This window comes from Pezoporus occidentalis, unplaced genomic scaffold, assembly GCF_034315485.1.
Source record: "Pezoporus occidentalis ecotype Australia unplaced genomic scaffold, CSIRO_AGI_Poc_V1 ctg166, whole genome shotgun sequence".
In the NCBI taxonomy this organism is placed as follows: Eukaryota; Metazoa; Chordata; class Aves; order Psittaciformes; family Psittacidae; genus Pezoporus; species Pezoporus occidentalis.
This window is the reverse complement of record NW_026913488.1, coordinates 2,686,716-2,711,685: the sequence shown is the minus strand read 5'-3', so window position 1 is coordinate 2,711,685 and position 24,970 is coordinate 2,686,716. Positions and strand designations below refer to the sequence as shown.

General features: G+C 43.0%; 1 protein-coding gene across 3 annotated transcripts in view; it reads right to left on the bottom strand.

The window, feature by feature from the left end:
• The window catches only part of LOC134160935 (urea transporter 2-like), a 331,080-nt gene that overhangs the window by 127,864 nt on the left and 178,246 nt on the right, over window positions 1-24,970 (bottom strand). For all 3 annotated transcript variants that reach the window (XM_062613401.1, XM_062613402.1, XM_062613403.1), the window contains one exon: window positions 2,532-2,636. The gene's annotated coding sequence lies outside the window, so the exon portion shown is untranslated. The remainder of the gene's footprint in view (window positions 1-2,531; window positions 2,637-24,970) is intronic.

The following is a 24,970-nucleotide window of genomic DNA, read 5'->3' as shown; positions in this document are numbered from 1 at the left end:
GGGGAGCTAATAAGTTTCACAAGAATTATGTGTCATGGGGAGGTGTCTTAGTTCAAAGAAGTAAATTGCAAGAGCAGGAAGCCTCAGTATGTGAATTGAATTTTGTAAGACACACAAAGTGCAGTGTGTTCTCATTGTGGTAGAGGTGTCTACTGAGATAAAGAGCACCATGCAGTGCACACAGGCAATTCTGAGTAAGACTGTTCCCATCCCATGAAGACTGCAGCAGGTCATCTGTCTAGGCTGACAGCAGCAGATGCAAGTTATTAATAAATAACCAATAAACGATTTACAAGGAAGGTGAGCTCTCCTGTGTTAACGAACTAAGGCATTCAGAAAGGTGTGTTGCTTTTCCTGAGGTATCATAGTAAACTAATGGCAGTTGCAGTAAAACAGGGCAGATTTCCTTGAAATATAATGAGGTCCTACACAATCCCTAGCAGAAAAAGTGTCTTGTTTACCAAAGTAGGGAAATCCCTCCTATCCACATCTGACTGCCTGGACCAGACACCCCTGAAATGTGTGGTGCAATCACTAAACGTAAGATGTTTCATGCTCAAATTTCCCCCCTCTAAAATATATATAGAAGGATTTTTGGATCCCAGATCTTGATCTAGAAACTAAATTTTGAGCTGTGTTCTGTCAAAGTTGTCAGTAAGCAGGAGAGGGAGATCCTTTGCCAGCCTACAAGATAAAGTTTTAGAGAGACATATCTTTCACTGCTTGAACATTGATGAATCCTGTTCTTTCTGAATTAGATTTCTTATTTGCAAGTGAGTGCTTTGTTATTACTCATGATTGTTTCTCGCTGGTGCAACTTTCTACCTCTCTGGCTGTGCAAGGGTTAATGCGTAAATGACTGCTGGATGTACTGCATAAGTAAAGTCTTATCCTTAAATGCTGCATTATCTTCCTCACTTGCAACCTCTCTGTAACTCCAAAGGAGGGGAAAAAACAGAAAAGGCCCCAGAAATCTCAAACTAGGTGTTTTGTTTTTTTTTTTTTAATCCTGTGTTGCAAAGTTCCAAAAGTATTCACGAGCTAGAGCAATTTTTAGTGAGAGGAAACACTACTGATACTTTTCTTAAAAAATAATTCGACCTTTCTTCTTGCAAGATGAAGGTCAAACAAAATGCAGGGAAACACGAAACGCTTCCTTCTCCACCCATCACCAGGCATCTTGCTCCCAGGGACTGACTTCTCACAGCTCAAATGTGGAGACCAAGTCCTGCTACAACTCCAACATTCCATCTCTTCCTGGACACAGAGCTTCGTGTTAACCCCAAACTAACATCCCTGCAGCATGGTTTCCCTGACAGCACTTCCTCACACCTAAAAAAGCCTTGAATGACTAGCTATGACAGCACCAGCTCCTAAAACTTGTTGTATTACTGTCTGTCTTGACTATGCACTGCGTGTTTTCCACTTGTGTAAGTGAGCATTTGTGTTGGTTTGCCAAAGCAACAGCAGAAGCCTCCAGCATTGTATTTCTGGCGTTGGCCAATTCTAGATATCCTACAAATAGTAAAAAATAATCTTCATAGACCTTGGAGGCACTGATGTGGTACCATACCAGCTGACGACAGCTGCTGATGACCTAAACCTTGTAACCTTTTTTTCATTAACGTACATCAACTGTAGAACTTAATGTCATGACATGTACAATTGTCTAATCTCTGTATTCTCCTCCTAATCAGGAATTTTTCTCAATACCAACCTATGATGCCACAAATTAATTATATCAGACACTAGGATATTTGTTTTGTCCCTTTAAAATGCATTCAGAAAAGCACTTGGAGGACTACATAAGGTGTAGACGAACAATTTCATTTAGAAATATCATTCCTGTATATAAAAGTTTGTGAGAAGTCTCATTTATTCAGTTAAATCAAGAAAAATAATTGTCTACCTTAATTTTTCTCTTTAGAAGAAGTATAATATATGCCAAATCAAACATGTAACTCATCCATCTTTAATAGCTTTCTTTGTGCCACATAACTGCACAGCAGCTGCTTTGTCAAATGACCAAGAAATGAGAGTTTGGCAATTGGTTTTCATCAGCATATGACCTTAAGATAACATTTACATTTCAGGAGATGCCGTTCCAGTCAGAACAGAACTGCAAGGCAAACTCACACCTCTGGATACTCATGGAGGCATCTGACAGAAAAGCTAACAAATGCACTATATTAGTACAGTTTTATTTTCTATAAATCTGGGACATGCTCAACAACGTCAGAATTGTTCTAGTGGCTTTAAATGAATAAATAAACCCGGGCTCACTCTGAAGCTCAGAAGTGAGGTGGAATTCATTTAGCTCATTACCATTTAAATGATAGATGGACAGGGTAAACTCTTTCTTTTGAGGCAGGGGACAGACAATGTGGAGACAAGAGCAGTGGTATTACATAGATGTGGGCTCCCAGGCTTAGATGATTGGATTCAGATGTTTCCAAGGAAATTATTTGCTCCAAAAGGGCTCTTTGGTTACTAACAGGTATAGCAATCATATTTAAAATGTTTTTACTCACAGCAGACTCCTATATCTTCAGTCACATAGGCTTTACTGGAGGGTTTATCCTTGGGCTGCTTTGTTGAATGCAGAGAATTCAGGCGGGTGTTTTCAGAGGGTTAGGCTGCCAAGACACATATAATAAAAAACCAACATGTTTAGAGGAGAAATATTTTGCTTTTGCCACTTTTACTTTACTTTCTGCTTTTGCAGTAGGTCATTATTTGTCATTTCTAAATTACAGAGAAATTCAAAGGGGAGAGAGGTAACAGGCAGGTTTTCTGTTTGTTCATTTATTGCATGCAAAAGGAGGTACCTGAGAAGAAGGCGGCATGATCTTTACACCTAAACCAGGATGAATAAGAAAAAAAACACAATTTTGTAAATTATTTAATTTCTCTATCAACCAAGTTCCTTTGAGAAGAAGGAATAAAATGATAATTTTATTTGTTGTATTTAAAAGAGTAAATAAAAAGGGACCCCAAAACAGAAGAGAGAATAGGATATTTCATGTGTGACACTGATGCTGCAAAATAAAAAATGGCTTGCATGATTTCTGGTTCACTTGTAACCTTGAAGCTTAATGTAGACTCAGAAAAAGCTCCCTGAGCACTCAGGGGTCTCTTCTCACCAGTTTCCAGCGAGGTAACAGCTTGAGTCAGAGCTATGTGTAACTTTCCTGTGTACAGGGCTGTGACAGTATTTTGACCCCAGTATCAGACATGAGGGGTGGCATGTGGAGCAGGTTAGAGCTAGCTGTGGGAATAGGTCACACATGACTCTTCATTGTAATTTTATTTCTTAACAAAAGTGCTCTTTAACTAATTGTCACACATGGGTGTTTTCTTAATCCATCCAGTGTTAGTTGCCTACTGAGTGGTGATAAACCGCATCATTCCTGCCAGACCCTGGGACAAATCTTTTCCATCTCTGGCTGAGTTCAAGGCCAGGTTGGACAGAGCCTTGGGTGACATGGTCTAGGGTGAGGTGTCCCTGCCCATGGCAGGGGGCTGGAACAAGATGATCTTAAGGTCCTTTCCAGCCCTAACCATTCTATAATTCTGTGATTTTATGATTCTGTTCTTCACATCTGAAGCCTGATGTTCTGCCTAGGCCTGTCTTTCTCTAGAGACCTCCGTCTTGCTGGGTTTTCCACATCTCTGCTGCACTTTAGATCTTACAGATGAGCATTGTCTGAGCAACTTAGAGAACACAGCTTCTTCTACCTCCCAGATTTCTCTTTTTCAGCAACTGCGAAAAAAATGTGAATAAGCAGTCTTTGTATTTTTGCTGTCCAGGAGCAGCTCTTGTATGTTCATAACTTACAGTAAGAAAATACACCAGACATAACCCATCATAGCACCCTGTATTCCTGGACATCCATGCAGATCTGCCTTAAAACATGCAGAATCCAAATTAATAAATTATGCTTTGTTCACACATACAGATCAGCAGCTACTGTAACAACGATTTGCACAAGGAGGGAGCTTGTATACTGGAAAGGGAAGATACACAGGTATCACTCCTAGTGATGTATCTCTTGCAAAGTGACTAGTGATGCTGGGTGCCACAGCTCTGGGACTACAAACATGCCAGGTCTGCAAAGCACTCAGTGTTCAGGGTATTCACTGTTTTGAGTAGTTGGGTCGTCCAAAGGTACTGCAGTGTTGGTTTTGGGAATGTCTTTTACTCTCTGAGAAATTCAAAGCTTTCTCACTTTAGACTTGAGAAGACATGTTAAGAAAAGGCAGAGGTGGAATCATGATGTAGGACAGTGAAACAATAGGGTGATCCTTCATTTCCTTCTTTTGGTGATACAAATAATGGCAGAGTGAGGAGTAAGGAGGCATTTGGATGAAAAAAAGTGAGTGACTTGCTATCCTTAATGCTATATTATGTGAGAGGAGATAGCACTGGTGGATCTGCACAAATTACTATGGGGGATTAGCTGCCAAAAGAGCACTAAAGCAGAATCTTTAGGGGTGATTCAGTATCTCAAGTATATTGGGTGTATCAGCAGCAACCAGCTTGGGCAAACGTACTTGACCTCTAACCCAGGAAGAAGACTGCAGGTAGGTTGGTGGTGCTTGCCTGGATAGTCCTGTAGAGGAACCTGAAGAAGAATTGCAAGGGAAGGGGGGCACTTTTTCTCTTAAATAATTAGAAAAAAAAATTGTCCCACTGGGGCTGTTTTCACTGGACTCTATGCCAGGTTTGCCTGCTGCAACAGAGTATAACTCAAGTACCTCTAAAGTGAGTTCCCCTTCCTTAACAGTAAGAGCTCTCCAAGAAGGGCAATTTCTCCAAAGGGCTTTAAAGTTTTCTTTCTGCAATTTCTTGGCCTGAAGCAACTTGAATTTGTTAACACAAGCAGAATGCAGTGCAAAATGCATGGCTTTTGGGAAGGACTTAAGTGGCTGAGCCTGGGATTTCCACTGAGGAGGAAAGTTTTGTGGGAGGGGTATTTTTACAGGCAAGTTTGTAAGCGGCTTGGCTATTTGTGGACTGATGTGGTGGCATTTCCTCTCTTTCTTCTTCCCCCAGAGCCTACAGCAGGCTTCCTTTAATACACACAAATAAAATTAGATGAAAAAAGGTATTAAAATGTAACTGAAGATTGCAGGAAGCAGAAAGAGGAGGGAGGGTAGAGGCTTCTGCAGCACCAAACAATGAAAACATCTGTGTCCAGTTGACTCACTTTCATAAAGATGCATGGGTGCTTGATCAAACCCATCCAGGGGATCTTGCCTGAGCCGTGTGGCTTATATCAACATTATAGAGCTGGCTCATAGGCCAGGCAGCAAACAAAGCTGAGTCATTTGCTTGTGTGTGGCATTTTTTGATTCTGTTTTAAGGATCTAGACTGCATTTGCAAACCACTGGTTACATTTCACCTCCGTTGACAATTGCAATTGTTCTGATGGATGCCTTGTTGCTTTGAATTTAAACCTCAGCCATGGTGCTATTGCCTCTGTGCCCACCTTTTAATTGCTGTTGATCCACCATCCATCCCCATCCGTCCCCCTGATTCCCTGGAAGAGCAGCCTGGAATAAGGGATACATGCTGCACCTGTCTCTGTTTTTGAGACTTGGGGAAAGCTGTTGGTCTCAGTTTCTTTTAAAACAGTTTGTGCTTTGGAGAGGAAATGAACCTGACCTGCAAAGCCTGGGAACTCCATTCACTGCTAAACTCAACTTCTTCAGGTCAGCTGCCCACAACTACCAACACTGTCTTCCAGCATCTGGTGTTGAAAGCTGATTTGGTATAGCCCACCATCACATACCTCCCTGCAAGCTCATGTTGTCCTCCTGATTTCAGTGAGATTATTCAAATAATTTACATGCCTACAGATGTAAATGGAGGTGAAAAATAGAAACAAAATGAAACATAGGGGTGTTTTCCTTTTTGCTTGTCACCCAGAGGAGTAAATGACTTTGTTGATGCTGACTTATCCTCCAGTCACGATATATAATTCCTTAACATACATTTATTAAAAAAAAAAACCACTTGTTTAATTTCCAAGGAGTAAACAAATTGGTTTCCAGATGCCTTAAGTTTAAGGCTTGTTCTCTCATATTTACTATGGACCAGACTCAGACTTGGATTACTCTAAGCAGCGTGTGGGAAGTGTAATTGAATAGTACATTACAAGCTGAGGTCTGGCAATGGTTTTCAAGTTAGTTTGAGCAAAGACCACCAGTTTTTGTGGCCAGCAGAACAGCATCTCATCACCTTTTCTTGCACCCGGCACATATCCACAGGTGGGTCAATGGAGGCTACCTCCAGAAAACATTCAAACTTACATCCTGGGCACAAAATAAAATGCCTAAACTGCTTTCCTGCCTTCTCTCTCTAAACCCACACTTAGCCTCTGAACATGGTGCTGGATCTTAGTAGTTGGAAAGACCTTCAGACAGACATGCAGTTTTAAGGTCAGCTGTCAGTTTCCAAACATTGCAGATGGTGCATCAGTAGTTGGATATCATCTGTACAATCATAAGTTACCCTCTGGCTCTCAGAAACATCCTGTTCCCCAGAGTGGCAAACTGCTTCAACGGCTCAGGAGTCTTATGAGTAAAAGTGTGACAGGACAAGGGCAGACAGACAAGTGACCCCAGGATAGTCCAGTTATCATCCAGTGAGCACCATACACATGCTCTTAGTCATGCCAGTGCAGTAGCAGAGCATCTCATGCTTTCCTCAGGACTGGGTACATAAAGGCAGAGTTACCACAGAGTAGGTGACATGCTAAAAATGCACACTGTTGCTTAGTTCATGGTGATGTGTTCATCTGCCCCTGTCTACCGTAACTTTGGGGCTATGACAGGTAGAAGCTACTGTAGTGCTAACCTGAAAAGGTATTTGATTTCTTTTCTGGAAAGAAAATATGCACTGTAATGTATGGCTCTGGCAACTCCTCTCACATGCACATCTTCTTTCATATGAATGATACAGATTTCGTGTCCCCTGTTTTGTGGCTTTTTCTGCTGGTGATCTGGGGAAGCACCCTAAGGCTTCCTCATTCTGGTAAGAGTTCGTGAGCAATGGAGGAAAGGAAGAAAGGTCTTGTGAAAGGATCAAATCTGATCTGGAAATGACTGAGACCTTTTAACCGCAGAGCATTGCAAAGCCATTTTTGGACCTCTGCTTTATAAATATAGTCCTTGCCACCAGCACCTACTCTACCAATAAAGTGTCATCTGCGAGACGTCACTCACTGACACTGAGTGTCACATACAGAAGGAGGCCAAGCATTTGCTGATCTGAGTGTGTTCTCTAGAGGGAGTAATATAGCACAGATTATATGACTGGATAACATTTGACAGGATTATGCCTCTATACATGTTTGCTCAGCACCCTATGCATTGAAGCTCCCCCAGTCTGGAGCCACAGGACATTACTTTAACCGAAGTATTATTTATGTTGGCAACTAAGAGGTAGATCATGGATGAAGAAAGAGAAGAAGAAGTATTGCACGTGAATGAATTTGAATCTTATCGTCTTTATAGGAAGGATTTTCCTTCAAGAAAGGAGAGAGGCAGTAGAAGTGCAATGCCTCTACCTAGCAGGGCACACAATTGCAGTGAAGGGATGACAGCTAACCTCCTTAACCTACTGTTAGTGTGCAGTAGCAGTCATTTTTCTCCTTCTCAGTAGCTGGTGCAGTGCTGTGGTTTTGACTTTCAGCCTGGGAACAGCGCTGATAACACCAATGTTTTTAGTTGCTGCTCAGTAATGTTTACTCTGACCAAGGACTCATGCTCTACCAGGGAGGAGGGGAAGCCGGGAGGAAGCAGAGACAGGACACCTGACCCAAACTAACCAAAGAGGTATTCCATATCACAGCACGTCATGGCCACTATATAAACTGGGGGCAGTTACCCAAAAGGGTTAGATCACTGCTCGGGTCACGCTGGGTATCGGTCGGTGGGTGCTGAGTAGTTGTATTCTCTTCCCTTGTTATTTCCCTTATCATTATTATTATTGGTGGTAGCAGTAGTGGTTTTGTGTTATACCTTAGTTACTGGACTGTTCTCATTTCAACCTCTGTGAGTTACATTCTTTTGATTCTCCTCCCCATCCCTCCAGGAGTGGGGGGAAGAAAGGAGGGGGAGTGAGTGAGTGTCTGAGTGGTTCTGGGTTACGGCTTGGCTTAAACCACAACACCTACTCTGCTCTTTCCATTCCCAAGTGGAATTAGAACTGGACTTGGACCTCATGGGTTGGGCTTGACTAAATCGGACTTGATATTTCATCCAGAATTTGGTCATTGCCTGGCCCAGCTCAGCTGGGATGTGCCAGGGCAGGTAGATTTGGCTTAGTGTGGGTCCCACACGGAGCTCCTGCACTGTGGTCACTGCATGTAGCTCTGAGGTAGGGGAGCATGCTGAGAGGTGATGCCTCTGAAGTCTGGGTTGCTGAAATCACTGCTTGACCATGTCACCACTTACCCCAGTCAGCCCCTTCCTGGACAAAAGGATATTAATGGCACTGTTGTCCATTCCCAGCTCTCATAAAGTACAAAGGTGGCTCCCATTGCTTTTCAAAGCATTTCAGCTTAGCTACCAAACTGTGTTCATGCAGCTTCCTTTCTCCTTCATTTTGCTGTCCCCTGTCTCCTTTCCAAGCACCTGCAGTAACGTTCAGCATGCATTCATACTCTCTCTTTGTTTGCTGCATATATGTTCAAATTATTTCCCAGCAGATGTATCTCATGAAGTTATTGAATTCCCACCCCTCTCAGAGCACTGGCTCTGCCGTCAGAACAGCACCAGTTTCATTAAAATAGAGCTGAGCATTTAAACCTCATTCTCAGATTCATCTGTCTTAAAAACAGTAGACATTCAGAATACCATTGATGGTGAAATAGCCAGTGTAACCTCCAAATCTCCCCTGTTCAGATCAGATGCAGCCTTCCTGCTCTAATCCTGCCTCCATTCTCCCCCTCCCTTCTCTTTCTCTGACTGTGATTCTGCAGTGGCAGAAAGGGGTCAATCTATCTGTGAAAGATGGACTCAGCCAAGTTTTTCTAGCTCTTTCCTACTGATGGCAATTATCCGAAGGTTGGCACCAGTCCCAGAAACCTGCAGCTCCTGCAGTCCTGCTGCTGTAGTCCTGCTCCACAAAGCCAGCATCCTAAGAGGATCACTTGGTGTGGTGCCCAGGAAATGACAAACAGAAAAGGTCACACATACTCCAAAAAAGATATACTGCTTGGCAAATTTAATTGACATTGTGCAGCTTTTCAAAACATCCCTGCAGGCATTCCAGCATTTAACAGATGCAGGCAAAGAGCAGCAAAAAAAGAGAGAAAGGGCAGAAAAAACGCATTCTGACCCCCAAAATATTTTTTTTTTTGTACCCTGATAATACCCTTTCACATGGTCTATTGGATCAGGACAATTTTTTGTTACCTCTGGTCTGGCAAGTGAAATCTGCCATCACATCCCTTAGCCTCCTTTCCTTCCCTCACACACACACAGCTGCTTTTTAAATCATTGGGCTTTCATTACATGGGGTAACTGTCCTTTTTTTTTTTTTTAATCTTTTTTCCTTGCATGTTTGTCTGTTAAAATACTGTATGAGAAACCAGCTCCCTGTCAAGCCCAGCACTCTCTGGAGGTTCACCCTGTGTTATCTAGCCAGAGGGAAAAGCACTGTCTGCATCAATGGGTTCTTTCTTTAAAGAAAAGAAACAGGAGATCATGGAAATTTCAGAACGTTTCAGATATCCAACGCTATTAGCAAGAGGTTGTGGGAAAGCAGGAGTGGCCAGGGTGAATCTAGGATGCAGGGAGGTGGTCCTGGTTCAGCAGGGACTGCACTCAGCAAGGATTCAGCTCTTCAGGGTTCTTTTATTTCAGCCTCCTTTGCTAAGAACAGATTTAAGATCAATTTGATTTTATGGTTTTGTTTTTAATGTCCCCAGTTAAATGGAAAACTGGCAGAAAAAAAAAGTGCATTATGATTTCCAAAGATTAAGAAGATATGTGACACAACAGATCTGAATACTTGATCCATTTACATCCATGAAATTTGGAATGAAAAGCACATCTTCCCTAGGTAGTTCAGACTATGCAATCACCATGATTTAGATGGCTGGGATAGTAAAGAAGCAAGGTTTGAGTCCATTGGGAGCCTTGAATCTTCACGCCATGAGTCCCAGCAAGTGTGTTAGCTGGGATCATTGTAGAAACAAGTGACTGATATTTCCAAAGCTGCTATCTAAGTAGAGGGTCAGAACTGTCCACTTGCAAAGGTAAAGAACTCATTGTATCAGACTAAACACTTCAGGAGTGTATAAAACAAACAAAAAGATCCATGTGAGTGTTTGTTTTTTTTTCTGGTTACTATATTTAGAAAGAATTAACAACTGTATCTAGCATGTGAGTGTATACATAGAATCATAGAATAGTCAGGGTTGGAAAGGACCTTAAGATCATCTAGTTCCAACCACCCTGACATGGGTAGGGACACCTCACACTAAACCATGCCACCCAAGGCTCTGTCCAACCTGGCCTTGAACACCACCAGGGATGAAGCATTCACAACCTCCCTGGGCAACCCATTCCAGTGCCTCACCACCCTAACAGGAAAGAATTTCTTCCTTATATCCAATCTAAACTTCCCCTGTTTAAAAGTTTTAACTCATTACCCCTTGTCCTGTTATGGATACATGGATACATGGATAGCATCTGTGAAACCTGGCCACCTAGTTGCCTGAATATGGCTAGGTTTTAGTCAAACAATCTTACAACTGTAATTTCAACATAACAGCCATAGAATAAGAATCAGACTGGTTTGTGTTGGAAGGGACCTTAAAGCTCATTAAATTCCAACCCCCTGCCACAGGCAGGGACACCACCTACTAGACAAGGTTGTTCTAAGCCCTGTCCAGCCTGGCCTTGAACATTGCTAGGGATAGGGCAGCCACAGCTTCTCTGGGTAATCTGTACCAGTGTCCCACCACATTCACAGTAAAGGATTTCTTCCATATATCTAATCTAAATCTTCCCCATTTAAATTTAAACCCATCACCCCTTGTTCTAACACTACAGAGCCTGATGAAGAGTCTCTGACATCCCTGTAGGCCCCATTCAGATACTGGAAGGCTGCTCTGAGGTCTCCATGCAGCCTTCAATCAGTGGGATAAATCTTTTTTATTTGAAAGCAGTATGATCAGAGATTTTACAGGACATAACAACAATACAAAAGCAGCCTGTAGAAAACAGGAAAGATGGACAACTGAAAGTAATTTTGCTTTGAAATACTGCTTCTGAATAATAAGACATACAGTTAGAAGTGTCCAAGTACTCTCTGAACAACACCTAACTCTACCAGCCGTACAAGGTGGGGAAACATGATCTGACTTCTGTAGCAGGCAAACATCATTATGATGTTAGGATCATAATCCAGGATTCCCAGTACACATTTGCGATTGAAGAGAAGGTTGTCCTCAAACAGAGAGAACTGGTTAGAGACAGGTTTATTTCAAGGCAGCTTTCTCAGTTTCAGTATTTGTCTGTTTCAAAGAAGATCTCAACAGGAAGAAAATGTGGCATTTGACATTTTCAGTATGGATGTGGCAACATCCACTTTCTGAAGGAAAGCTGAAATTCCCGATGACTGGAAAAAGGGAAATATAAGCCCCAATTTCAAGAACGGGAAAATGGATGACCCGGGGAATTACAGACCAGTCAGTCTCACCTCTGTGCCTGGCAAAATCTTGGAGCAGATTCTCCTGGAAGGCATGCTAAGGCACATGAAAATCAACAAGGTGCTTGGTGACAGCCAGCATGGCTTCACTATGGGGAAATCCGGCCTGACCAATTTGGTGGCCTTCTATAATGGGGCTACGGAACTGATGGACAGGGGTAAAGCAGTTGATGTCATCTACCTGGACTTGTGCAAAGCATTTGACACTGTCCCACACGACATCCTTGTCTCTAAATAGGAGCGACATCAATTTGATGGATGGACCGCTCGGTGGATAAAGGACTGGCTGGATGGCCTCATGCAAAGAGTTGTGGTCAATGGCTCAATATCCAGTTGGAGACCGGTGACGAGTGGTGTCCCTCAGGGATCGGTGTTGGGACCGGTCTTGTTTAACATCTTTGTCGCTGACATGGACAGTGGGATTGAGTGCGCCCTCAGCAAATTTGCCGATGACACCAAGCTGTGTGGTTCGGTTGATACCCTGGAGGGAAGGAATGCCATCCAGAGGGACCTTGACACACTTCTGAGGTGGGCTGATGCCAACCTCATGAAGTTTAACCATGCCAAGTGCAAGGTCCTACACCTGGGTCAGAGCAATCCCAGGCACAGCTACAGGTTGGGCAGAGAAGAGATTCAGAGCAGCCCTGCGGAGAAGGACTTGGGGGTGCTGGTTGATGAGAAAATGAACATGAGCCGGCAGTGTGCACTTGCAGCCCAATAAGCCAACCATATCCTGGGCTGCATCAAAAGGAGTGTGACCAGCAGGTCGAAGGGGGTGATCCTGCCCCTCTACTCTGCTCTTGTGAGACCTCACTTGGAGTATTGTGTGCAGTTCTGGTATCCTGTTGTGTGCAGTACTGGAGCACCTCCCATATGAAGACAGTCTGAGGAAGTTGGGGCTGTTCAGCCTGGAGAAGAGAAGGCTGCGTGGAGACCTCATAGCAGCCTTCCAGTATCTGAAGGGGGCCTATAGGGGTGCTGGAGAGGGACTCTTCATTAGGGTCTGTAGTGACAGGACAAGGGGTAATGCGTTAAAACTTAAACAGGGGAAGTTTAGGTTGGATATAAGATGGAAATTCTTTCCTGTTATGGTGGTGAGGCACTGGAATAGGTTGCCCAGGGAAGCTGTGAATGCTCCATCCCTGGCAGTGTTCAAGGCCAGGTTGGACAGAGCCCTGGGTGATATGATTTAGCGTAAGGTGTCCCTGCCCACGGCAGGGGGGTTGGAACTAAATGATCTTACGGGCCTTTCCAACCATAATGATTCTATGATTCTATGATTCTATTTATAGTTTAAGGACAGTTGGTACCCTGTAGCTATAACACAGATGTGGGGTAAATTTTTAAGGCTTTATGCTTTCTGATTCTGAACAGGATTTGCCTATCCTTCATCTAGCTCTGTGCTATGAGGAAAGTTCAAAACCCACAGTTATAAACCTCATGTCTGCACCTATACCAATCCATGCAAAGTGGGAGATGCATTAGCTCTTCCCTTGAAACGTCCTTGGAAACTAATCCAGCCCCATAACAGTTTTCAGCTCTGAAAGAGTTTCTTTTGATTCAAAATATTTTGTCAAAAATGTGTGAATAAATATGCATCAATTTACATGGTGTTATAAAAAGATTTTTACTTCCTTGTGGACTCAACAGTTCGTGTCTAAGAACCTGCTATCAGAAATAGTTAACTTTCCAACAGAAAATGTTTTCAAGAAAGGTTTTTTGCTCTTGACAAAATCAGTTTATACTAAGTGACTCATAACTGTAATATTAATGGATGGTTTCATAGTACACTCTCCTATTACACTGGACTTCACAGAAGCAATGCAATAAAATTCAGAAGTTGATCTCCTCTGTACTGCAGACTTCTGTTGACACAATTATATTGGTCAGGAGAGGCAGAAGGTGAGATCTCTGGCCAACGAGCAGCATCAAGAAAAGCCTGACTATAAAGAAAGGCACAGAAGCCAAAACTGAGCTTTTGCCATATCACTGCTTTGACTCCAGGAAGGACAGGGCAGAGGAGGAAAGCTACATTTTCCCCCTCAAACAGTCTAACCTATTGGCTTTGTCTTCCTGGGGAGGGGAGAAAGATCTCTAAAGCATCTCGAATTTTTAAGCGCAAAATGTTTTCTGACTAAAGCTTGGTATACGTCTTCTGTCTGAAAAAGCAAAACCTCCAATCCTTTAGACCACAGGAAAATTGCCAGCTGTGGAAATTTTATGGCTTTTACCATATGTAGGTGAGCTGTTCTGACTCCCTCTGCAAAAATGGTAGATTTTCACATATGGCTGCTTTGACTGTTACCCAATCCTTAGTACTCTGCAAGGCACATGCAGGCCGGATAAAAAATGCTCAGCACTTGCCAACTCAAGAAGATGATCATTAGAGGAAAGTGACAGGATGGGTCTTCATGACTTAACTGTCGAGGCACAATGTTTATAAACCACTGCCTTGTTTTGTCAGCAAAAATATCAAAAGTAAGAAGATACTATAGCTTTTTGGGCCATCATGAGAAAATAGGTGACATGGCTAAAGGAAGGCATATACATCCTGATGAAATCCTTTTGATTTATGAGGTACGAACATTTTGCAAATCAGTGCTGGGCTGATTTTATGAATCTTGCCATTAGGCTTTCCTGTTTTCACCTCTTGTAGCTAATGAGGGGTTGGAAATCTTAGTAGATTAAAACTTCAGGAAACATAAAGAAACTCACTTTCAAGCCACTTCTTTCTTCTCATGGAACATTTAGAATTAGAATAATAAAAAATTCTAAGAATAAATCCCTGTGGTGTATCAGTGTGAAATATTGTCAGTGGGAACTCAAAGATTGTGCAGTCTCAGGAGAAAAGAAAGAACACAATTTAATTAAAGCTTCTTATTTTAATTGCAAAATTGTATCATTCTTTAGTTCAGTCTTTGCTAGGGAAAAAAAGAAGCATAAACTGATTTATGGCCAAGTATGATGGATGCTTCTTGCTATTACACAATTGTTTAGGAGGGGATCGTGGGATCTTACAGTAATTTTGTGAAAGGGACTTCTGGAGGTCACCTAATCCCACCCTGCCCTCAGAGGAGGAAGCACTGTATTATCCTATTTCCATTCAAAACTCTCGGGAAATCAGGGAAGGAAAGAGGTCATGAGTGGTTGATGATACAAGCAGCTCCGGTACTAGCAGTGGAGTGCTCCAGCACAGTGCACAGCGGGGTTCCTGAACTGGGGAAGGCAAGAGAGCTGCCAGGGGACCCATAGCTTGTGCCACAGTAGTTGACAGGACTTCAGCAGAGCCAGGATCAACAAAGCCAAGCCCCTCAATGTATAGAAGAAGCACTTGGGGAACACCAGTGATCAGTAGTGCTGCCAGCACGGTGGACAAACAGGGCATGACAGATGGCACTGAAGACCATGCAATAATGGTGCTGAAGTCCTGCAAGCTCATCCAGGGAACAGTGTTATACCCCTGGCAGAAAGCCATGGGCCCTCTAAGCTATGTGCCTACCACAGTTGATGCATCTGCCCAGATAGAGCTCTGAGTGTGCCCAGGTCAGGTTGGACAGAGCCTTGGGAGACATGGTTTAGTGCGAGACATCCCTGCCCATGGCAGGGGGTTGCAACTCGATGATCTTAAGGTCCTTTCCAAACCCAACCATTCTGTGATTCTATGATTTTATGATTCTATGATGAGTTCCTGCCTGGTGCAGCAGGCACATCTCCTCTGTGACCACTCCATCTTCCCTGATCGTCTTGTGTAACGGCTCTGAAGCTCTGCAAGTTGACCCAAACAATGAGAGTGATGTTTCATCTAGCACAGAAGCGTTGTCAAGGTTAAGCTGGTCTGCATCCTCTATCAAAACTGCTTCCATAAAGAAAAAAAGGTGAGTCATTGTCATAGGAGAATCCATTCTGAAGGGAAAAGAAAGCCTAGTATCCAGACTGGACTCACTTCTTAGGGAAATTTGATGACTTTCTGGGGTCTGGGTTAAAGATATGAAGAGAAAGCTTCCTACTCTGGTCTCATCCTCACATTGTTACCCATTATTGGTTGTTTCAGTATGAAGCAATTGAGTTGCAACAGGACATCCAAGGGGAATCAAGGGAGACTTCAGGGCCTTGGGACAGCAGGTTAAGCGATAAAAGCACAAGTAATGTTCTCCTCTGTCCTTCCAGTTGCAAGGAATGGTGAGGGAAGAAACAAGAAGAGCCAGCAGATCAATGATTGGCTCTGAGCTGGTGTCACTGGCAGAATTTTGGGGGTTTTGATCATGGATTAGTCTGTTTGAGGGACCGTGTGCTAGCAAGGACCTTCAGTCTGCTGTCTCGGTGGAGGTAGAAGATGGAAATCCATGTGGCAGTAAAGATGCAAGGGTCATTGATGCGTTGGAAACCACAGAAACACCTGAGAATAGTCATGTAGGAATTAGGGCTTCTAACCTACAGAGAAGGTGGCTCTATGAGTAGTCCAAATGAAGTGCATCTACACCAATGCCAGCAGCATGGGCAACAAACAGGAGGATCTGGAAGCCATTGTGCCGCAGGAAAACCATGACACAGCTGCTGTCACACAACTGCAGTGCTGCAATGGATGGCTGTAAACTCTTCAGAAGGGATAGGTAGGGAAGGAGAGGCAGTGCTGTAGCCCTGTATGGTAGGGAGTGTTTTGATTTCTAAAGCTTAATGATGGTGATGATAGGATTGAGTGTTTATGGGTAAGAATCAGGAAGAAGGCCAACAAGGCGGATATTATGGTGGGAGTCTGTTACTCCCAAACAGGATGAAGAGACAGATGAAATATAACATTCAGCTGTGAGAAATTTCACTGTTGCCAGTCCTTGTTCTCATGGGGGATTTCAGCTTCCCAGGTGTCTGTTGGAAATACCATACAGCAGAGAAGGAACAGTCCTGGAATGTGTGGAAGAGAACTTCCTGACACAGCTGGTGTGTGAGCCAAGTAGGGAAGGTGCCCAGATGGACCTGTTGTTCATGAACAGAGACAGACTTGTGGGTGATGGGATGGTTGGAGGCTGACTTGGGCACAGCCATCACAAAATGATAGTTTTTGATTCTTGGAGAAGCAAGGAGGGGGCCAGTAGAACTGCCACCTTGGACTTCCACGGGGCAGGCTTTGACCTGTTTAGGAGCCTGGTTGGCAGAGTCACTTCAGAGGCAGTCCAGGAAGACTGAGTATTCTTAAAAAAGTAAATATTCAAGGCACAGGAACAGCTGTTCCCACATGCTGAAAAATGAGACAGTGGGGAAGACTAGACTGGCTGAACAGAGTGCCTTGGGTGGAACTCAGGAAAAACATTCAGAAGAAGGGGCAGACAACTCAGGAGGACTACGAGGGTGTTGTGAGGTTATGCAGGGAGAATATTAGAAGGGTCAAAGTCCAACAAGAACTTAGTCTGGGTACTGCCATAAAAGACTGTAAAAGAACATTTCTGTAAATACATTAGCAACAAAAGGGTGTGTAAGGGGACTGTCATTCTTTATTGCATGTGAGGAGAAGGAACAACTGATGAGAAAAAGACTGAGGTACTTAATGCTTTCTTTGCCTTAGTCTTTAATAGTAAGACCAGTTGTTCTCTAGGTACCCCTGAGGTGGAAGACAGGGACAGGGAGCAAGATGAAGCCCCATAAAAAGGAAAATGGTCAGTGACCTGCTGCATCACTTAGACACACACAAGTCTATGGGGTGAGATGAGATCCAGCCAAGGATGCTGATGAAACTGGCAGAAGTGATCACCAGGCCACTTTCAATCATTTATTGGCAGTCCTGGCTAACAGGGGAGGTCTCAGTTGACTGGAGGTTAGCAAATGTGATCCCCATCTACAAGGGCTGGAAGGAAGTCCTGGGGAACTACAGGTCTGTCCGTCTGATCTTGGTTCTGAGGAAGGTTGTGGAACAGATCATCTTGGGTATCACCACAAGACACAGGAAAACCCCTTCAGGCCCAGTCAGCATGGGCTTATGAAAAGCAGGTCCTGCTTGACTAACCTAATCTTCTCTGAACATGAGCCAAAAACATCCTGGCCTGTATCAGCAATAGTGTGGCTCCAACTCGGGTTGATCGTTGGATGCAATCTTAAAGCTTTTTTCAAATCTATACTATTCCATGATTCTATGATCTGACTTCCAGACAGCCTGCCTGCAGTTATGGAATGGTTGAGGATATTTTTCCTCTTTTTGTGTATATAGATATATATTTGAAGTATATAATCCACATACTATTACCTTGTTGCTGGGAGCGCAGAAATAAGTCCAGGTGCCAGGATTATACACTGAATGATGAAGACTTTATATTGCAGCCTTAGAAGAGGGAAAATCTTGATCTACCCATGCTTTATAATGTGTATCTTGCTGCCCTTGATCAAGTAATGCTTTTCCCTCAGTCCTCATATGCTCAGCTCAGTTGTTCAAAATATGGTTGTAGGCTCATTAAAGACAAGAAAGGTCAGAATTTTCATTTTACATTTTGCTTGAAAGACTTGGTCATTTCAGCCTGTACAGAGCTTTCTAAAATAATTCTGGGACTTCTGTCAGTTTTGATTTATAACAACATATGTCAGATTTAATTACACCACAACTCTATCTATTCATTACCAGTGTTGCTCTCTGCAATGCTCACTGAATTGCCAAGAGACAAAGTGACCTGAACTTGTTTCACCAGTGAACAACACAATTAGATATCCTAATCCCATCGCATTTTGCAGATTATGGACTGCACTAAAACTAGAGGAATATGGTTAGAGGCAAAGGTGCATAAAAGTGGAGATGTTTGGGATGCCTTGCCCAAAACTGCTGCATAACCAGCATCACTGTTAACAATCCCTGCTGTGAGGACTTTAAGCAGACTTGCGCCCTGAATGTATTCCTTATATGTAAATCTAAGACACCCTTAGCACCTCTGAGCTGCATCATGTGGATGCACCAATTTCACTGAGAACTGGCTCTAAGGTCATTGAACCATGCTACATTATCTCATAGGGAACAATTTACAGGATTCTCAACTTGGTTTTATGCAGAACAGAAAAATATCCCAAACGCTTTCTTTCCCTTAATTATCAGGAAGGAAGTTTTAATCAGTGTCAAAGCACTGTTCTCTGATTAGATATATAACTGCTTTATTGCGTCAGATCACCACTTGCAGGAGTAACCAAACTGATCAGATCTGAGCTCTTTCTTCTGATGTTTGAAATTTATAGTAAAATGCAGTGCTGGTGTTTATTTTTTCTTTTACTTAGTTTGATTTGATCTCTCCTCAGCTTTAAATTTCTTTACAGTCATAAATCCAAATAACTGTCAGGCTATCACAGCAGCAGATTCATCATTAAGCAGAGACTGAAGATCAAATACAGAATTTAATTAGCATCGGACAATGTTTGTGGGAGGGAAGAATCTTCCTAAAATCAAATTATATTATTTTCCTCTGAAGTATTTATTTCTCTTGAGAGGAAGTTTGATTTTGAAGATAAAGACCTGAATTGGGGCTCTGAAGAGTTGCATCCTAAACAGCTGGACAAATTTCAGGTATCTTAATCCCAGGCAGGCATCATACAGTACCACAAATGTATAGAATAGTTCAGGTTGGCAGGGGACCTCTGAAGGTCACCCAGCCCAGCCTCCTGCTCAGACTAAGTTGTGCTTCAAAGCTAGATGTAGTGCTTAGAGCCTTGCTCAGCTGAGGTCTGAAATTTGCTGAGGAAGGAGATCTGCACAACGTGCTTATATGTACAAACACTCTACAAGGCAAAAAATTGCCTTATATCCAGTGCATATTTCCTTTGCTGTATTTGGTGATCCCCTCTGAGAAGACCCTCATTCTGTCATACATATAAATCCTCTTTGGTAGTCAATGACTGTGGTTAGACACCACCTTTGTCTTTTCCTAGCTAAGCACTTCTATTTGCATCTTTGCATGCAAACTACAAGGTCTCCAGATCTGGGAGGAAAAGGTTTGGCTCCTGGGGTATACTTTTTGGGTTTTTTAGGTTTTGCTATTTTGTGTTTTGCATTGGTTTTGTCTTTCCCTCCTCCACCCCACTATTAACATGCCGTTGAGTGATACATTGAAATAACCAACCTAAATTTCCTCTTCTAAACTATCTGAATTCTTTATTCTTATATACAAAGTGAAACAGGAAAGTCTGCGATCACTCTACATGGGCACTGTGTCCATCCTTAGACATGCAACACAGTCCTGATTAATGACACAGTAAAAAGTAAAACTCTAGTTTCTTGTACAAAAAAATAGTTGAACTCATGCGTTCCACCTTCTGATTGTCAGAAAGGGCTGAAATGAGGTTTGCAATGGCACTCATTAACTGCACAGGCAGACATGTAACTGTATGACCTTATGACTTTGTAGATGGTAGAGATATTTACTGCATATCATGGAATCTTTCAATATTAAAGAGATTCAACATCTAGTTCTGGGCAATATACAAAGATGGACACCAAGAATAAACTATGAACTGTGTACATTTATGCAGAGCAACTAGAAACAGGAAAACTTTGATGAACGGAAAGGCAAGAAATTCAAAGCCAAGGAGAGGCTGAAATTCTGGCACCAAGATATGGAGCTACTCACCACAAGGTGTCATTGGGGCCAAGGCATTAGTAAGATCTGCATAAATAACAGGAATATCCAGAATGATCATAGATATTGATAACAAACCCTTTATAAATGGGATGTAAGACTTTCTGTTTCAGGGTTTATACCAATCTGTAACTGCTATGATTTAGGATGAAACATTGTCTGAGAAGAGATTACCCAGTATCTGCCTTCTGCAGGCTTAGTACACATTCCTTAGAGGCATCTGTCCTGGATTGCTGCTGGAGACTGGATATGTACTAGCTAGTTCATGTGTCTGATCCAGTCTGGTACTTCCTACTTCTTTCCAGCTCTATTTCCTCTTTTTTTTTTTTTTTTTTTCACTTTTACCAGAGGTAAAACACTACCAGAGAAAAGAAAGCTGCTTTTCCTGCAGTGTTCCCCTTGTCTCTGAACACCTGTTTTTATGTGCAGAATGATGGAGACAAACAGGCAATAAGACTATGCTGCACTGTGATGTCTCTGGAGCTGGAATCCTCCAGCACAAATGTCCATTTTCATTTTCCTCCTCTATGTCATCTGTTCTGCTTGCTCTGTAGCTATTTATTCCAAGATAATATATTTATCACCATTCTTGGTTTGCCCCCATGCAGTCTATCCCATTTGCTTGGTAACTGCTTTCACTTCCCTAACTGCAACGAAAAATTCAGCACATGGGTTTCTAACCTGCAGTTGTGAATACCAACTTGGAGAGAGCCATGAGCACCCGTAACATCATTCCTTTTCATACTGCATGACCCAGCACTCCCTTCCTGTGCTTTGTTTCTGGTTGGCTGCCCGAAGCTCTGGGATAGATCACAGCTCCATCATGCAATCACATTATTTTCACCCAACCTTTACTACTGTGTTAATTTTAGTACTCCCTGCTGTGGATTTAAATCACTGGGACAATTTCACTTGCCATGTAACTGGAACTAAGTCTGTTAGAGAGCAGAATAGATTAATTGAGTATACTATTTTTATATCTTAAAAGTCATTGTTCTTTTAAATATCACATGAGCTCTAAATATGTAACTGAAGATGATTGATATGTCTATTTTCCATTCAGTGTAACACAACTTAATGGAGTTATTAGATTTCTGCCAACACATTATGGGATTTTGAATCTAAGTAACTCTTAGATTACTGGAATCCATGTGTCCTACCACAAATGATCGCATACCATAGCGGCAGTTGTGCTATAAATCACAAGAGTGTCTTTCTCTATCTGTTGTTGCAATTAGGTTTCAGGAAAATAAACTGAATCTATCTACAAGTGAGTGAAATCCACCCCATTTATACCCAGAGGTTTCAGGCTTAGTATTTTAATAATAATGGCAATATTGTACCACAGAGTAATTTGTAACTGAAAAACATACGTATGCTTTGCTTTTGAAGACATTCTGCAATACTATCTTTGTCCACATCTCTCTATGACTGACAGAGACTAATTCCATGTGATGACTCTTTACCATTAGCTCTACTAGACAGTGACTACATTCAGGAAGACATTGTGTCTAAAGTTTGAGACTTTTAGGTAACCTGAGGTTGTAGACAACTTTATTTCTTCAGATACTTTTGATGCTACAGGTACCTCCAACACCAAGTAGGTGTAGCTCATAGAATCATAGAATCATAGAATAGTTAAGGTTGGAAAGGACTTTAAGATCATCTAGTTGCAACACCCCTGCCGTGGGCAGGACACCGCACAGTAAACCATGCCACCCAAGGCTTTGTCCAACCTGGCCTTGAACGCCGCCAGGGATGGAGCATTCACAAGCTCCCTGGGTAACCCATGCCAGCGCCTCACCACCCTAACAGGAAAGAATTTCCTCCTTATATCCAATCTAAACTTCCACTGTTAGTTTTAACCCATTGCCCATTGTCCTGTCACTACAGTCCCTAATGAATAGTCCATCCCTAGCATCCTTATAGGCCCTCTTCAGATACTGCAAGGCTGCTATGAGGTCTCCACGCAGCCCAACTTTTTCAGCCTATCTTCATACAGGAGGTTCTCCAGTTCCCTGATCATCCTTGTGGCCCTCCTCTGGACTTGTTCCAACAGTTCCATGTCCTTTTTATGTTGAGGACACCAGAATTGTACACAGTACTCCAAGTGAGTACCCAAGTAATACCATCATTATTGTCATAAGAATATTGTTGCAACAATGGGTTCCTTGTGATGGGAACTGCTACATGATGTGCTGGGTCCAGGCCTTTCTTTGCCTTGGAGAATCTCTTCTGTGTACACTCAAATAAACTTCACATTTATTTATTTACTACATTTCAGTGATCTTGGCCAGACTGGACACATTTCTAGTCACTTTAAGATGACGGAGAACTGAGAATGGTCATTTTGTAACACTCTGCAGGTGTCTGTAAACATGCACAAGAGCCCTCATCTGAAAACATCCCCAGTTTAACCACACCGGGCTCAATTATTCTCACAGTACTGATGTCGCTCTACTTGAGTTCAAAGCAGTGGATGCTGCTGCCCCTAAGCACCTTAAAATTAGGGCAAATTAAACATTGAGTATGCAAAGCAGAACAAACAGTAATTAAGACACACATTTCCCACATTTAAATGTATTCCAAAATCTCCTTATAACTGGTTCAATTTTTCATCTTAGTTTATGGAACTACCTAAAGTTCCTCCCTAGAACAAGTAACCCCTTTTTCTCTCTTATGTGATCAATACTTGGGTTTCAATCATTCTTCATGTACACTTTGGGATGAAGTTTAAAGCTTCAGCTCTGACCAACATCAGTAATCAAAGCAGCACACTCTTATCCCGAGTTTCACTCATTTCAACACAAGCTGCATCATTTCCTATGCAAGCATTTCTATACTCAGAATATTAATTACATTATAGAAGCATAGACTCATAGAATATTTAGGGTTGGAAAGGACCTTAAGAACATCTAGTTCCAACCCCCCTGCCATGGGCAGGGACACCTCGCACTAAACCATATTACTCAAGGCTCTGTCCAACCTGGCCTTGAACACCACCAGGGATGGAGCATTCATAGCTTTCTCGGACAATCCATTCCAGTGCCTCATCACCTTTACAGTAAAGAACTTCCCCCTTATACCCAATCAAAACTTCCCCTCTTTAAGTTTGAACCCGTTACCCTTGTCCTGTCACTACAGTCCCTAATGAAGAGTCCATCCCCAGCATCCCTATAGGCCCCCTTCAGATACTGGAAGCTGCTCTGAGGTCTCCACGCAGCCTTCTCTTCTGCAGGCAGAACAGCCCCAACTATCCCACCCTGTCTTCATATGGGAGGTGCTCCAGGCCCCTGATCATCTTCGTGGCCCTCCTCTGGACGTGTTCCAACAGTTCCCTGTCCTTTTTATGTTGAGGACACCAGAATTGTACACAATACTCCCAGTGAGGTCTCACAAGAGCACAGTAGAGGGGCAGGATCACCTCCTTCAACCTGCTGGTCATGCTCCTTTTGGTGCAGCTCAGGATACGGTTGGCTTTCTGGTCTACGAGCTCACACTGCCGGCTCATGTTCATTTTCTCATTGACCAGCACCCCCAAGTCCTTCTCTACATGGCTGCTCTGAATCTCTTCTCTGCCCAACCGGTAGCTGTGCCTTGGATTGCTCCGACCCAGGTGTAGTACCCTGCACTTGTCATGGTTAAACTTCATAAGGCCAGCATCAGCCCACCTCACAAGCGTGTCGAGGTCCCTCTGGATGGCATTCCTTCCCTCCAGCGTATCAACTGAAACACAGCTTGTTGTCATCGGCAAACTTGCTGAGGGCACACCCAATCCCACTGTCGACATCAGCAACAAAGATGTTAAACAAGACTGGTCCCAACACCAATCCCTGAGGGACACCACTCGTTACTGGTCTCCAGCTGGACATTGAGCCATTGACTACAACTCTGCATGCGGCCATCCAGCCAGTTTTTTATCCACAGAGTGGTCCATCTATCTAATTGATGTCTGAAGCAAAGAAGTTGTTAAGTGCCTCAGCCTTCTCCAAATCCTGTGTAGCCAGTTCTACTGATAGCTTCTGGAGGAGGCCTGCATTGTCCCTCATCTGTCTTTTATTTGCTACGTACCTATAGAATCCCTTCCGATTATCCTTAACATCCCTAGCCAAGTTTAACTCTAACTGGGCCTTAGCTTTCCTAACCTTGTCCCTAGCTTCCCGGACAACATCCCTGTATTCTTCCCAGGCCACCTGTCCTTGCTTCCACCTTTTATAAGCCCCTTTTTTCCTTTGAAGTTTCTTCAGCAGCTCCTTATCGAGGTCTCCTGGCGCTCCTGCTGAACTTCCTTCTAGTTGCAATGCAACACTCCTGAGCTTGCAGTAGATGATCCTTGAACGGCAACCAACAGTTTTGGGGCCCCCTGTCCTCTAGGGCTAAATCCTATGCAACCTTCCTAAGCAGGTTCCTGAAGAGGCCAAAGTCTGCTCTCTTGAAGTCCAGGGCAGTGAGCTTGCTGCACACTCTTCTCACTGTCCTGAGGTTCTCAAATTTGACCATCTCATGATTGCTGCAACCAAGGATGCCCTGGAGCGTCACATTGCCAGTGAGCTCTTCACTGTTGGTGAGCATGAGGTTGAGCATGGCACCTCTCCTTGTTAACTTCTCTATTACTTGCAGAAGAAAGTTGTCTTCCACAGAATC